Source organism: Sinohyriopsis cumingii, chromosome 5 (assembly GCF_028554795.1).
Source record: "Sinohyriopsis cumingii isolate HCF-2022 chromosome 5, ASM2855479v2, whole genome shotgun sequence".
Taxonomy (NCBI): Eukaryota; Metazoa; Mollusca; class Bivalvia; order Unionida; family Unionidae; genus Sinohyriopsis; species Sinohyriopsis cumingii.
In genome coordinates, this window is record NC_142965.1 from 1,968,996 (window position 1) to 1,981,938 (window position 12,943).

A 12,943-nucleotide genomic window follows, 5' to 3' on the forward strand; every position below is an offset into this window, starting at 1 on the left:
CAACATATCTTATAAAGCCCATGCTTAGTCTCCACAAAAACGCACACATAAGGCATCAAAGATGTGGAATCAGATGACAAGACAATGAAGGAGGATAATTCTGGTTAATTCTGGTTACTCTGACAAAGAGGATAAATTCTTGGGCTTTGTACCAGATGACCTTAGTGACATTTATAGGATGCAGTGTATCACAAGTGTGTGATCTTGACTTTAATTTCTTATTTGTAAAACATATGGAATTAACATATTACAGGGGCCCCAAGTAGCCGAGTGGTCTAAAGCGCTCTCCATCATGGATCACTGCCATCTCACAGGATAATGTGAATCAGATCATTCTGGGCTACTACAACAGAATACATGGATTAATATAAATGTTGTTGTTGTGGGGTTTAATGCCATTTTTCAGCACATGATAGGCTATGCATGGCGACCAGTATTAATGGTGGAGAAAGAACCCGGGAAAACCCCGGGAAGAACCACCGACCCACGAGAAGCTACTGGCAAGCCTTCTTACATATCCACATTGGCCGAATCCTAGACTCGAACCCATGCAGACAGAGGTGAGATGGCAGTGATCCGTAATGGAGAGTGATTTAGACCACTCGGCCACTCGGGGCCCGGATTAATATAAATAGATTTATGGATATAAAAAGTCCAGCATTATGGATTTCTTTGGATTTTATGAAATAAAGGTGGACAAAATGTAAGTTGTCAATTTATGTCATATATTCCACTCAAAAATATAATTGTATTTTACACTGGTTATGTCTATATTTCCTATTGATCTATCCATCTAGTATGGCTTGTTTATTTTTCTAAAATGTAACTCTGACTCACTGATGACATGTCACCCCTTATAGATGAATCTGACTCCATCTTGTAGGGTCAGAGAAATTGGCTTTTTGCAACCTTAAAATGAAAGGGTGGTGGTGGTTGACTTAAAATCAAGCATATACATACACAGTATGTAATGATTTTTCTCCACTGAAAATCACTCAAGTGAATCTGGTTTCAGAATACAGTTTTTTCATTCTCTGTTGGCAAAGTAATCAAAAGCAGGGCCACATGCTTGGTTAACTAAAGCCCTGACATTTAATTTTAAAAATGTTCTATTTATTATGTATACAAATGAATGGCATCAATCATAATTAGATAATAAAGAGATAACACAATCTTTCTTAAATGGCTTACGTATGAGCTTTGAATAATTTGCCTTAAAAGCTGTCTCTTTTGTAAGGTGCATAGACTCAGCTTAGCATACTATCAGTCCTAATCCATGTTGGTACAGTGACAAGCATTGATTTAACCTCATGTACCCTTGGGATATTTTCATGGCCTTTTGTCTTACAGATAAGCCTGTCACAGTACTCTGTAACTGTAATTAATCTGTCACAGTACTCTGTAACTGTAATTAATCTGTCACAGTACTCTGTAACTGTAATTAATCTGTTCCAGCATTTGTCAGGAATTTGAAGGTTAAAATGTATTTCAAAGTTTAAAGTGAGTTCTGGTTTTATAGGTTCTTTTAAATTTCAAACTGAAATTTGAGATCAAATATTTTCAGGATTTGGAGCTGAAAGGTTTGATTTACTGGGAAAAAGTGATGATAACTAAAAAAGGAAACATTTGGGAGTCCCAGTATTCGTTTGTCACGAGGGAGTCCAGTATACTGAGGTTTCAGTTGTAAGGAGTTTCACTCAGAAGTTAAGGTTTTACAAGAAGGTTCAGACATACACGCTGAACCCATTATCAAAGTATTCACGTAAAAAACCTGTGACCAAGTCTAAAGTCAAAAGGCAGCATAAGCATGTTGGGGAATGAAAGATCATAGCTTCAAAATGAATCATCCAATTTATGAAGAAAAACCATCAAAAGAGTTTAGGAAAGGCATGCAAACAAAAAACTTTAATGCCAACAAACTGTTGTTACCATTGCTGCAAACAGCGGAAAAGTGACTGCTATGTCTCACTATTCCATTGTAAGGTGAACAAAAAAATAGGAAAACCACCAAAATGGTCAAAGTGAACTAACTCTTCTATAATGTATATAAACTTATGTAGAATGGGAACTTTATGCATCATTGGTGTGCATTTATTATGATGAACTTCAGCCACATAATCTTCAGTGCACAGTGTAGATATTATTTTGTCTGATTCTTATAAATCATTCAAAATTCTTATAAAAATATTTACTTTTGACATGTTATAGAAACATCCCATGGACATGCAAACCAAAAGTCAAAAATTTATAAAAATCTTTACCTCAATGAAACATCCAATGGAGAAAGTAGTTTCTAAATGCAAACTTTTTAGGTTGTACTCTTAGGCTTATCGAAATTAATATGGAGAAAAAAATAAAGAGAAATAGTATATCAAGGTTTCCTTGTCTCCATGCAGAATATGCCAGCTCTATCCACAAACGGAAAAACTGGAACAAAATTGACATGATTCAGCATTGTGATGTGTGCTGGTATCTCAAAAATAATTCTTCAAACTCCCATGTCTCTGCCATATTAGGACTGAAGCATTTGGAACAAATATGGTCAGATGCCCATCAATGTTGGTCATGCTTGATGTATCAGGACTCAGGCAAATTAGGTCAAATGCCAATCTGTGGTTGTTCTACCAAACATATCAACTGATTTGATTCTGCCAGAAAGTGATGACTGAAAGGCTGTGGAGGCTGTTTGGGGGAATCTAGATTTCCCATGTAGAAGCTGTTTGGGGATTTCTAGATTTCCCAAGCACATGAAAGAGTTTACCTCCACCACCTTTCAGTCATCACTTTCTAACAATATTTAATCAATAGTGAAGGCGATCCTCTCTGGGATACCAGTCTGATAGATCCCAAAACCACACAGAGCCTGATGAATCTCTATGGAAGTGTATCAGCACTTCTACCCAACTCCTCCATAACTATAGTGATTTGAAGAGATGTGAACACTAACAAAAGGAGAAAACTGGACATTCCAGTTTCAAAACCCTAACAAGCCAAGTGTTCATTTACTACCTAAGTGTCTATACATTTTAACCTATTTGAACACAATAAAATCTACATTCTTTGTCAGATAATACAAATCTTCTGATCTGATACAAAGCTCTCTAATAATAATCTGAATGATAGAGATTTTGATTGAATTTACCAATTACATACTCTACAACTGGTAGGTATCAACATCTCTGTTTAAATGGGAGTCTATGCATTTTTAACCAAGTTTGATTCTGTCATTAAATCAAACTCAGCATAACAGTCATTTTATGGCTTTGAGTCACATAAATCTAAGATTATAAAAAAGAAAAAACTTTCCTTTTTGGCTGCAACAATAATATAATGATATTCTCTGCAGGAAACTGCTGTGCTCCTGACTGACCAAGATCACTTTAGGTTGTCAATCAGTAACTTCCAACAAACAAACCTTAAGGTGGTGCTCTACAGTTTCGCATTTTGCATAGGGTTAGAATTTTAACCGTAATGCTGATAATCTTTTAAGCTTTTTAAATTGTTTTATCTACCCAAATTTTAACTGTATTAATCTTTCACCTTCACCCAATGTGCTCAAATATCAATTTTACTTTTCTACTAATACACTCAGATCAGCAGACTGCCCACATTTTTGATAGTGGAGGAAGGGGTACAGGAGTACACCTGTATCAAAAGTATTATACCAAATCTGAATTTAGCAATGAGTTTAATGCCACCCACCAACCAGCATGGCTGGTCCTGAACTTCTAGTTCAGAGGTATGCATCTCACTCAAAAACAGATAAAGTGAGTTTGATTCGGATTTGCATTTAAACTCCATTTCAACTGGATGTACATCCAATTCTCAATACTGTGGTCCAGTGTAAAGAGTGAATTTTAAGCACTCTAAGAAATGAATCTGGGTGACATTTGAGGATGAATGTCAAAATGGAGGGAGAGGAGGAGAAGGAGTAAAGTGTAATAACTAATTAATTAATAATCAGTCTAATGAGCGTAGCAGGGTTGGACCTTTCAGTCAGGTATGACCAATTCAATTCCTAATAGCTACACTTATACTACATTGAAATAAATGCACCAGATTTTAATCGTCTTGTCTTCAGATTTTAATATTTTGTTTCCTGCAATTTCCATCAGTATAATGGTGTACCTTGCTGACTAACTGGTCACATTATTGTCACACATATTAAAAGAGATATTAACAATACCTACATTAATATGTCATAAAATAGATAAATAGTACTCTCTTAAAAGTATCTGAATATTCAAATGTACCTACTGATAGTACACCAATTCAAGTACTTCTAGCTGCACATCAATCAAACTCCAGCAGCTTACTGTCCTGTGGCCGAATACCTTTCAATGAAAGCACATGGTGGTTAATTGTTAGCTGCAGGGGCTGGGACCCAAAGATCCATTTAGCACATGCTAATCAAGTGTATCAAAGTTCAGAGCTCACAATTTACACTTGCAAGCTTGCATTTTGCTAGCTACAATTCTAATATGCCAGTAAATTGCAAGCTGAAATAAAATTACTGAGAATTTTGTTTCTATTGATATTTCAAAATATGAAATATGCTAGTAAGCACTGAAAATAGCCAGATATTTTTCACTAGTAGAAAATATTACAGTATCAAAATGATGCTAGTACCAAAATGTTGAATTACTATAATGCATAATCATTTTATGAACTTTATAAAGGTCTGTTGGCTGTTATACATGATATGTGGTAATTGCTCACAAATGTTTCAGCAGGCAACTATGCACAATGATCCCTCATCCAGCCAAAAAGACAGCAGTTCAACACAGGCTATGCCTGATGTTAAATACATTGTGCACTTTTTTATATACTATTTAAAGCTCTGTAACAACACTTATCCAATGATGATGCACCAAGAACATTTCTTTACTAAAAATACCATGTCGTGTCAATCACCGTTATGAAAAGGATAACTTCAAAAGGCAATTTTTTTGTATGATTCTATACAATTACAAAATAATTATAATAATAGTATTGAAAATAATGATAATGATATTAAAAATAATAATTAAGGATAAGATTACATGTATGCCTACCGTGTTTTCTGTGCTAATTTACATTTTCAAAAAGATGGGAAATCCAACTTATAAAAATAGATCTGATACCTTGAATGATACATGTACTATCATATACAAGCAAATACAAGGACAAAAACTGAAAGGGAAATGAAAAAATCAAATGACACCTAAAATAAAATTAGCATTTTGTGAGGATAAAAAATCATCGTGAGGCACAGACAAATTTGACCCATGCCTAATATTTATAACAGAAACAAACCGTTAAATATGTTTTAAAATATTATAAATACTTTTAGTTACAAACAATATTAAATCTGTAATACAGACTATATGACTCGGGGAAAACTAGGCCCTTTGCAGAGTTAGTCCACTGACATTACTCAGGCCCATAACAAAATCAGAATAAACAAATTGGCACATTATACAGTTGGCCTATCAATCAATGATTTATATAATACTAATGTGAATTTAATGTCCAGTACTGACTATTTAAGTAATGGGTGTACTTTCTCAAATTTAATTATACATACCTTTAAATGGAGATTATTCACATTATTTTGATCCTGGTACATCCATTTTCCTTGGAAAATCATTACATTTACAAGGCCAATTGATATTAGAGAAACTAGTTATCATTCAGTTTATAAAATAAAGACAAGAAGTTCTTTGATCAAAGGCTAAATCTGAAGAAAGTTTTAAAATACTTTTCAATATATTCAGTTTTTTTAAAAAATCATCATTGAGCAAAGATAATGTAATTGTCATTATGAATGAAATTTGGGTACCAAGAAATTATTTTAGCATACCTGTATTATAAGCTCTGTGTTGCCACAAGTTACATGAATCACAAGCAAGTGATACATCTTTGTAGTTATAACATTTGTACCAACTGATGCACTGATTTCACTTGGGCAGGGGGGAGGGGCAATACATTATATATTGGTTGATGCAAAGATCAGAGGCTGATTCATTTATTTATTGCCTAACCATTTACAAAAGAAGTTCACTGTTTTCACTTATGATGCAGAATGGTCTTTTGTCTCATCTTTCAACAAACTACACACACATTCTACAATAGTTTCAGCATTGTTTGTTTACTTATTAATCAAACCTTGAAGACTACATACTTGTTAATGGTTGACTTAAGTTAGGAAATATCATATTTATAGTAAATATGTCCAATAACAACATGTCTTATCATGCCATATAACATCAAAAGGAATGATCACAAAATGAGAGGGGCAGATAACTACTTGTTGGTTTAATGTTGGATGTAAACTGACCTTGACCTGACATAAACTGACCTTGTTTAGTGGTCTGGGCTGATCATGACAGTCAAGATTTCTTAATTAAATTTGTTTGGACAGAATCTGCAATGGGCCGACTTTTGTTTTTGGACCATCTCTGGAATGGGCCAAGTATGTTATGGGCCAAGATCTCCAGTCATCGACTAGTATACTGGAGTGCTATGGTACTGTGGGTCTTAATGTTTCTGATTGATAAATAAGTAAATAAAAACAATAACCTTCAAGATATTATATATATATATATATATATATATATATATATATTTGTTGTTCTTTGCTCTATATTAAAATGCATTTAATTTCCAGTTTAAATCAGATGACTGCACGAAACGAGCAATAAACAGATGCCATTTAGATTCCAGTTTATGCAAGGGGAGTTACTCTGATATTGTAGTAATATGGAAAAAATATTTTTACAATGGCGTATACTTGTCCTGATATTGGGAATTTGATACATATGTTGCACAATATGAAAATCAACTTCAAACTTGCATTTTACTTCCATGGCACTGAATCTGCCACTTGTGCCATCAACCAGCAACTTATCAGAGAGAATTAAAGAAATGCATCAGTAACCACCAATGACAAAGAAAGTAGAGCCGACTTGTCACTGAGAATAGACCACCAAGATAAGAATGATAGTACATGTCAACCTCAGACTGTTTAAACAATTTCCAGTGTTCCAATGAAATGTAATAACCAGTGTACAACAAAGTTTTGATGTCAACACCTGTCAATTGCGAAAGCCACCAGAAAACAACACCCATTCATACTTCACATTTTGACTCTTATTTGCTAACATAGATTCAATTTCATAGTTTTTAACAAATACATCTGATGTAACTCTTGCATAACATCACTGAACATTATCAGATGACAAGCTGGTTAACCAATTTATTAGTGATAGCAATTTTAAGAAGATATAGATTCTATCTGATAATATGGGGTATGGTCACTATTTGGAAAAAGTGATATCCATGGGTATATCCTTAAAATTGTGTACTCATCAGCAATCCCAATATTTTCCTGAGATCAATTGTTGATACTAAACTAGTAACTTACGGTGTGCTTGTCTGTTTTGGATTTTTAACATATTAGCTTTAAAATGATCCAGTCATATCGTTACAATGTCCTAAGTGTGGCAGCTTATAGTGATGTCTAGAACTTGGGCACTTTGAATCATTACAATGCTGTCTGGCATTTCTGCGCATCTAAGGTTTCCATCTCCACTACTGAAGCAAAACGCATACCAAATTCGACCAATTGATGAAAAATAAAATACTGCAATGCTTACCATTTGAAAAGAGGCAATTGTCACCAAAATATTCTGTTCAAAATAATATTAATTTTGGACACATGGGATACCTAACCTGTTTTTTCATGACTTATGATACGTTGGCCTATTCTGCACACAGCTTTGAAAAGATGTCATGTTTATCCATCAGGCTGTAGAAATGAAATACGTTACTTTGGACTGTTTCTGTCAGCAGTTCAGTTGAGTAATTAGGTCAGGTTTATAGCTAGGTTTACAAAATTCAACATAACTATGCCAATAAATGGCAAGAGATATTAAGTAAACTAAACTGATCTAAAAAATTAGTAAAGTTTTTAACATTAAAAAAAAAAAAAATATAAGCTATTATGTGGAAGAGAAACAACAATGAATAGGATGTAATGTGTTTATAACATCCTGTTTATGGGGAAAAATTACTAAAGAATTTAGAAAAAGACTACGCTGGGGAATTTCTTGAGAATCCTGTTCTAGCGGGAACTTGATACGTTGGGTAGCAGACAATTTTTTTTCTTCACAGCTCCAGTGGTCTAGTGGTTAGAGCATCCACCTCGGATGCGGGAGGTCGTGGGTTCGAACCGCAGTTGAGTCATACCAAAGACTTACAAAAATGGTACTAACAGCTGCCTCGCTTGGCATTCAGCATTAAGAGGTTAGTGTTAGGACTGGTTGCCTGGTGTCAGGATAATGTGACTGGGTGGAACATCATGCTACATTTCTGCAGCATGATGCCCCAGTGCTAGACATCACTATAAGCTGTCACACTGCAGACATCGTAGCGATATGACTGAAAAATTGTTAAAGCTACGTTAAAAATCCATATCACACACACACACACACACACACACACACACACACACACACAGCAGACGACTTTGTACGTGTGGAACAACTTCTTGCAAAACTGGAAACTTGGCTAAAGATGCAGAATTTTTTTAAGGTATACATTTCCATCTTATATATAATGTATTTATTTGTATGATTCAAAAAGATACATAGTAAATAGGATTTTCTGGGCTACAGGTTAAGTGCTATCATGGAGTGGGTCTTCATGTTAACTTTTAGAAATCACATTTTCATATGCATTTCGAGTAGAAATGTGGGATATTTTTGGACACTTTATGAATATAACTTTTCTTAATTAAAGTACGATCGTTCTTTCTCGACACAAAATGGATTTTTGACCCAGAATGACACGTGATCCAATGTTTACAGAAATGACGTGTACTTCAAAACTTAAATACATTACTGTAAATGTGTGTAGCATTGAGCTATAAATCAAGATCAAGATAGTTTGTAAACCAGAATGGGGGAAACTGGAGAAGGAGCGATCTAACCTAATGATACTTACTGCAATAAAGTGTTGACAAAGAAGAAATAGCATTTAAATGAACAATAGGCATAACTCTATGTTAAAAACTTACAACAAAAAGGGAAAGCACTTTCTCATCACTTGTTCGAAAGGGAAGTAATTTCATTTTCGACTGGTTTCATACTCCATATTCGATCTTTTACTGCTGTAAGATTCAATGTTGTTAAAAACCAGTCTACAAACGAAATTTTGAAGGTAATGTTCTGTGGCGGTTTATATGAAACATTTCTCTAGCAAATTGCCTACGTATGTATGTCTATAAATGGCTCCTCTAGTTTATCGGAACTTCCTTTATCATGCATTCAAGGCGTGTATGGATTTCTATATTTATAACCTTTAAGTTCGGTGGGGGGAAGAGCCATAAGAGGCAGACTTCGTGATGGTATAGTCACTCTATTATATAAGACTGTACTTACAATAAAAAATGATAGATAATTTAGCGTACGACTTTTTTTAATACTTCATTGGTATTGTGAATATCCAGAATCTCAATCCTTGATTGTATAACTTTTGGAACTTCAAAATGTTCTTCATCCTTCATAGCTAATTTCTCAAGAAGTGTAGGTAATTGTAGACGGAATATGTTACAGGAGATGGTTTTATTACCAATTATTATAATTCTTACCATTATGAAACAAATTTTAGAAAAATAAGTTGGACAAACTAAGTTAAATATCAAGATTCTCTTAAAGGTTGATAACAAATTTATTATTCAAAATGTTTTCTGTTTCAAAGTTGCAGGGTTTGCTTTTTATTATCTAATTAAGAAATCGGGTTTTGATTTTAAAAAATATACGGTGTTGCTGGGGCAAGAATCACATGTCTGATGGCATTGTCCTTAATGATATACGGATGACTACATGATTCTGTAACATCAAACACATACAGTATAGTGTGTAGTATGCATAAATAAGAGCATACTGTTGCAGTGTGTGAAGAATGTTACGTGTACAGGAGGGGTGAGGGGCTGGTATCATTGCTTATAATTTTCTTACAAATACTGTAGTACAGATATTATTCTTAGCTAAAATTGCTTATTTACCAGATAGTACTTTTCTAAATAAGCAAAAATATGTAGAGGAAGCTTATTTAATAATGAAATAATTTGTAAAATTCAACAAATAATTTATTTCCCTAGAACACAAAGTGAACATTTAAAAAGAACTCTCCCGGATGGAATTTGCCCTCAGCCATATAACAAAATTTTAAAGTTACAGGAAGTCTGATGCAAGAAAAAATACAGACCCAGTCTATCCCCAGTACCACAGGCCCATGTGCAGTAGCCGTCCTCTCTTTTAGTGGACACGATTTAGATCTGGGTGAACTCAATTACACATTTGGGAAATTGGCCATTTCTTTTGTCCATGATGCATCTGGAATCTGTTTCTTTTTTTACTGTTTTGTATAATCAGTTGTCAGATAAGCTCTCTTGTGAGATAGCTTTGAGGCATTATTTTATTGTTTTGTATAATCAGTTGTCAGATAAGCTCACTTGTGAGATAGCTTTGAGACATTCTTTTATTGTATTGTATAATCAGTTGTCAGATAAGCTCCCTTGTGAGATAACTTTGAGGCATTAGTACTAGAGCCATTGTTATAATAATGCCCTTTTATTTTATCTGATATTGAAGATTATAACTACACCTATTGACATCCAATTTTTATCATTAATTTAAATACATTTGGATGTTTCTTGACTTCTAGAGTAGGTTTGAAGTTTCCTTTGTTGACCTCCATATACTGAAGATATCTAGTTTGATGGTATATTGATTAACAATGCAGGATGAGTCTTAGATACCCGTAGGGGGTCTCACACATCTTTATCATCAAATAGTGTGTTTCAGGGGTCTTGTAATAATTATTGATATTTTTTATTTATTGGTTTCTGTCTCAGAAACTTTTCATTTGCAGCACCGCTCCGGTGGCCTAGTGGTTAGAGCATCCGCCTCGGATGCGGGAGGTCGTGGGTTCGATCCCCGGCCGAGTCATATCAGAGACTTAAAAAATGGTACTAACAGCTGCCTCGCTTGGCGTTCAGCATTAAGAGGTTAGTGTTAGGACTGGTCGGCCTGGTGTCAGGATAATGTGACTGGGTGGGACATCATGCTACATGTCTGCGGCATGATGCCCCAGTGCTAGACATCACTATAAACTGCCACATTGCAGACATCGTAGCGATATGACTGAAAAATTGTTAAAGCTACGTTAAAAATCAATATCACATCACATCACTTGCAGCAAATACGTGTCACAGATTGTGGGTAATGCAAGCATAGGAAAGCTCTTTGGGATACATACCTTCTGTGCTGCACACAGGATCTCAAGGGACACTGCATCACCCACCCTCGATACACAATATTTTAGAGGACAAAGGAAAATAATAGTACATAATGCTCTAATACTGAAGCAAAAATGAGATAATATTACTTGGTTCAGAAGTTTAATTTTGCCACCTTAACTTTTTGGTAAGCATTGAACTATCAAATTTTTCTTGGACACTTACATTATTGCAATTAAAATTTTATCGAACACTCAGATAACTCATGAAAACATACTTGATTGTTTGGTGAACTTGAAATGAGCTGCACCATGGAATTTTCCATTCTGAATCTTGCACTCATTTAGCATAGTGTACACTCATTTAGCATAGTGTACACTCATTTGGCATAGTGTACACTCATACCTATGTTCCTGAATGACTTTTCATTCTAAAATAACACATCATAGATTAAATGACAAATTAATTATCTGAATTCATTGAGTCTCTTTGTCTTTAACTGAACCTCAAAATAAATTAAAGCCTTATCACTGTAGGGGTGACAGAACAGTTTACATTACAATTAGGCCAGCTACTGTAAACATTGAAAGTTTTCATTGCAAGACAAATTGTTTGAAAATAGATATTCATTAAAATCTTTGAGGTGACAAATATGAGTGGTAAAAGCCACACCAGGTAGTCTCCCTGGACAGACAAAAATGAGTGGTAGAAGCCATTCCAGGTAGTCTCCCTGGACAGACAAACATGATTGCTAAAAGCCATACCAGATAGCCTCCCAGAGTTGACAAATACGAGTGGCAAAGGTCTCACTGGATAGTTTCGTATTTTGACACCCCCGTAATTTTTAAGGTAGAAGGCATGAACCTAATTATCACAAGCCTAGCATTTATAAATTCACACATAAGCTAAATCTGTAATGTGGTTTAGATTTACTTTGAGTTAGGCTTGGAAATAGGTCGGCTTGTTGGTGACTGCCTGTCACAGTTAGATTTGCATTGGAGATCAGATGCGTAACTTGGGCTGCAAATGAGCTGTCGACTTGGCTTACGTATTTATGTGTGTCTGCTACAGAGGTAAATATCTAAAAATCTAGATGGTTGAGGGGTGATGAAAAGTATGCTAATTTGTTATAGTACTAGTGAACTTTATTCATGCATAAAGCACATACTGATTCTTTTAGCTGCCTTGTCACAGAAAAATATTAAACATAGCTATTTCTTGTCAAAAATGAATGTAAAATTTAGGGGTTGGTGGCAGTGTTGGTTCAGTATAAAAACCACCAGTTGCACCAGGAATTAACCTGATTGCTGCAGTCAAAATCTCACATGTATGCTTTCTACAAAAATCATTAATTTGTTTTTATTTGTATCTTCGGTGTAAAATTATTCTCATTTTTCTGTAATTGGTCATTGTCCGATGAAAATTCACCAGATAAACTGTCCAGTGAGACCAAAAGCCATACAGTGTAGTCTCCCTGGGCAGACAAATATGAGTGGCAAAATGAAGCCATACAGGGTAATGTCCCAGAACAGACAAATATGAATGGTGAAAGCCATTCCAGGTAATCTTCCTCTTCCTAATCTGTAAATGGAATTACATATGGGAAAGAATGGGAATAAGATTACAATTTTAATATCAAGATGTTTGATTAACAAGCAG

General features: G+C 34.7%; 1 protein-coding gene across 5 annotated transcripts in view; it reads right to left on the bottom strand.

Moving 5' to 3' along the window:
* The window catches only part of LOC149798523 (uncharacterized), a 35,227-nt gene extending 26,124 nt beyond the window's left edge, over positions 1–9,103 (bottom strand). For 2 of the 5 annotated variants that reach the window (XR_016420977.1, XM_089957332.1), the window contains exon 1: positions 8,986–9,069. The gene's annotated coding sequence lies outside the window, so the exon portion shown is untranslated. Of the gene's footprint in view, positions 1–4,257; positions 4,335–8,985 lie in introns of all 5 variants that reach the window. The other 3 variants (XM_089957334.1, XM_089957333.1, XM_089957335.1) reach the window with 3 other exon arrangements.
* Positions 9,104–12,943: the final 3,840 nt, after the last annotated feature.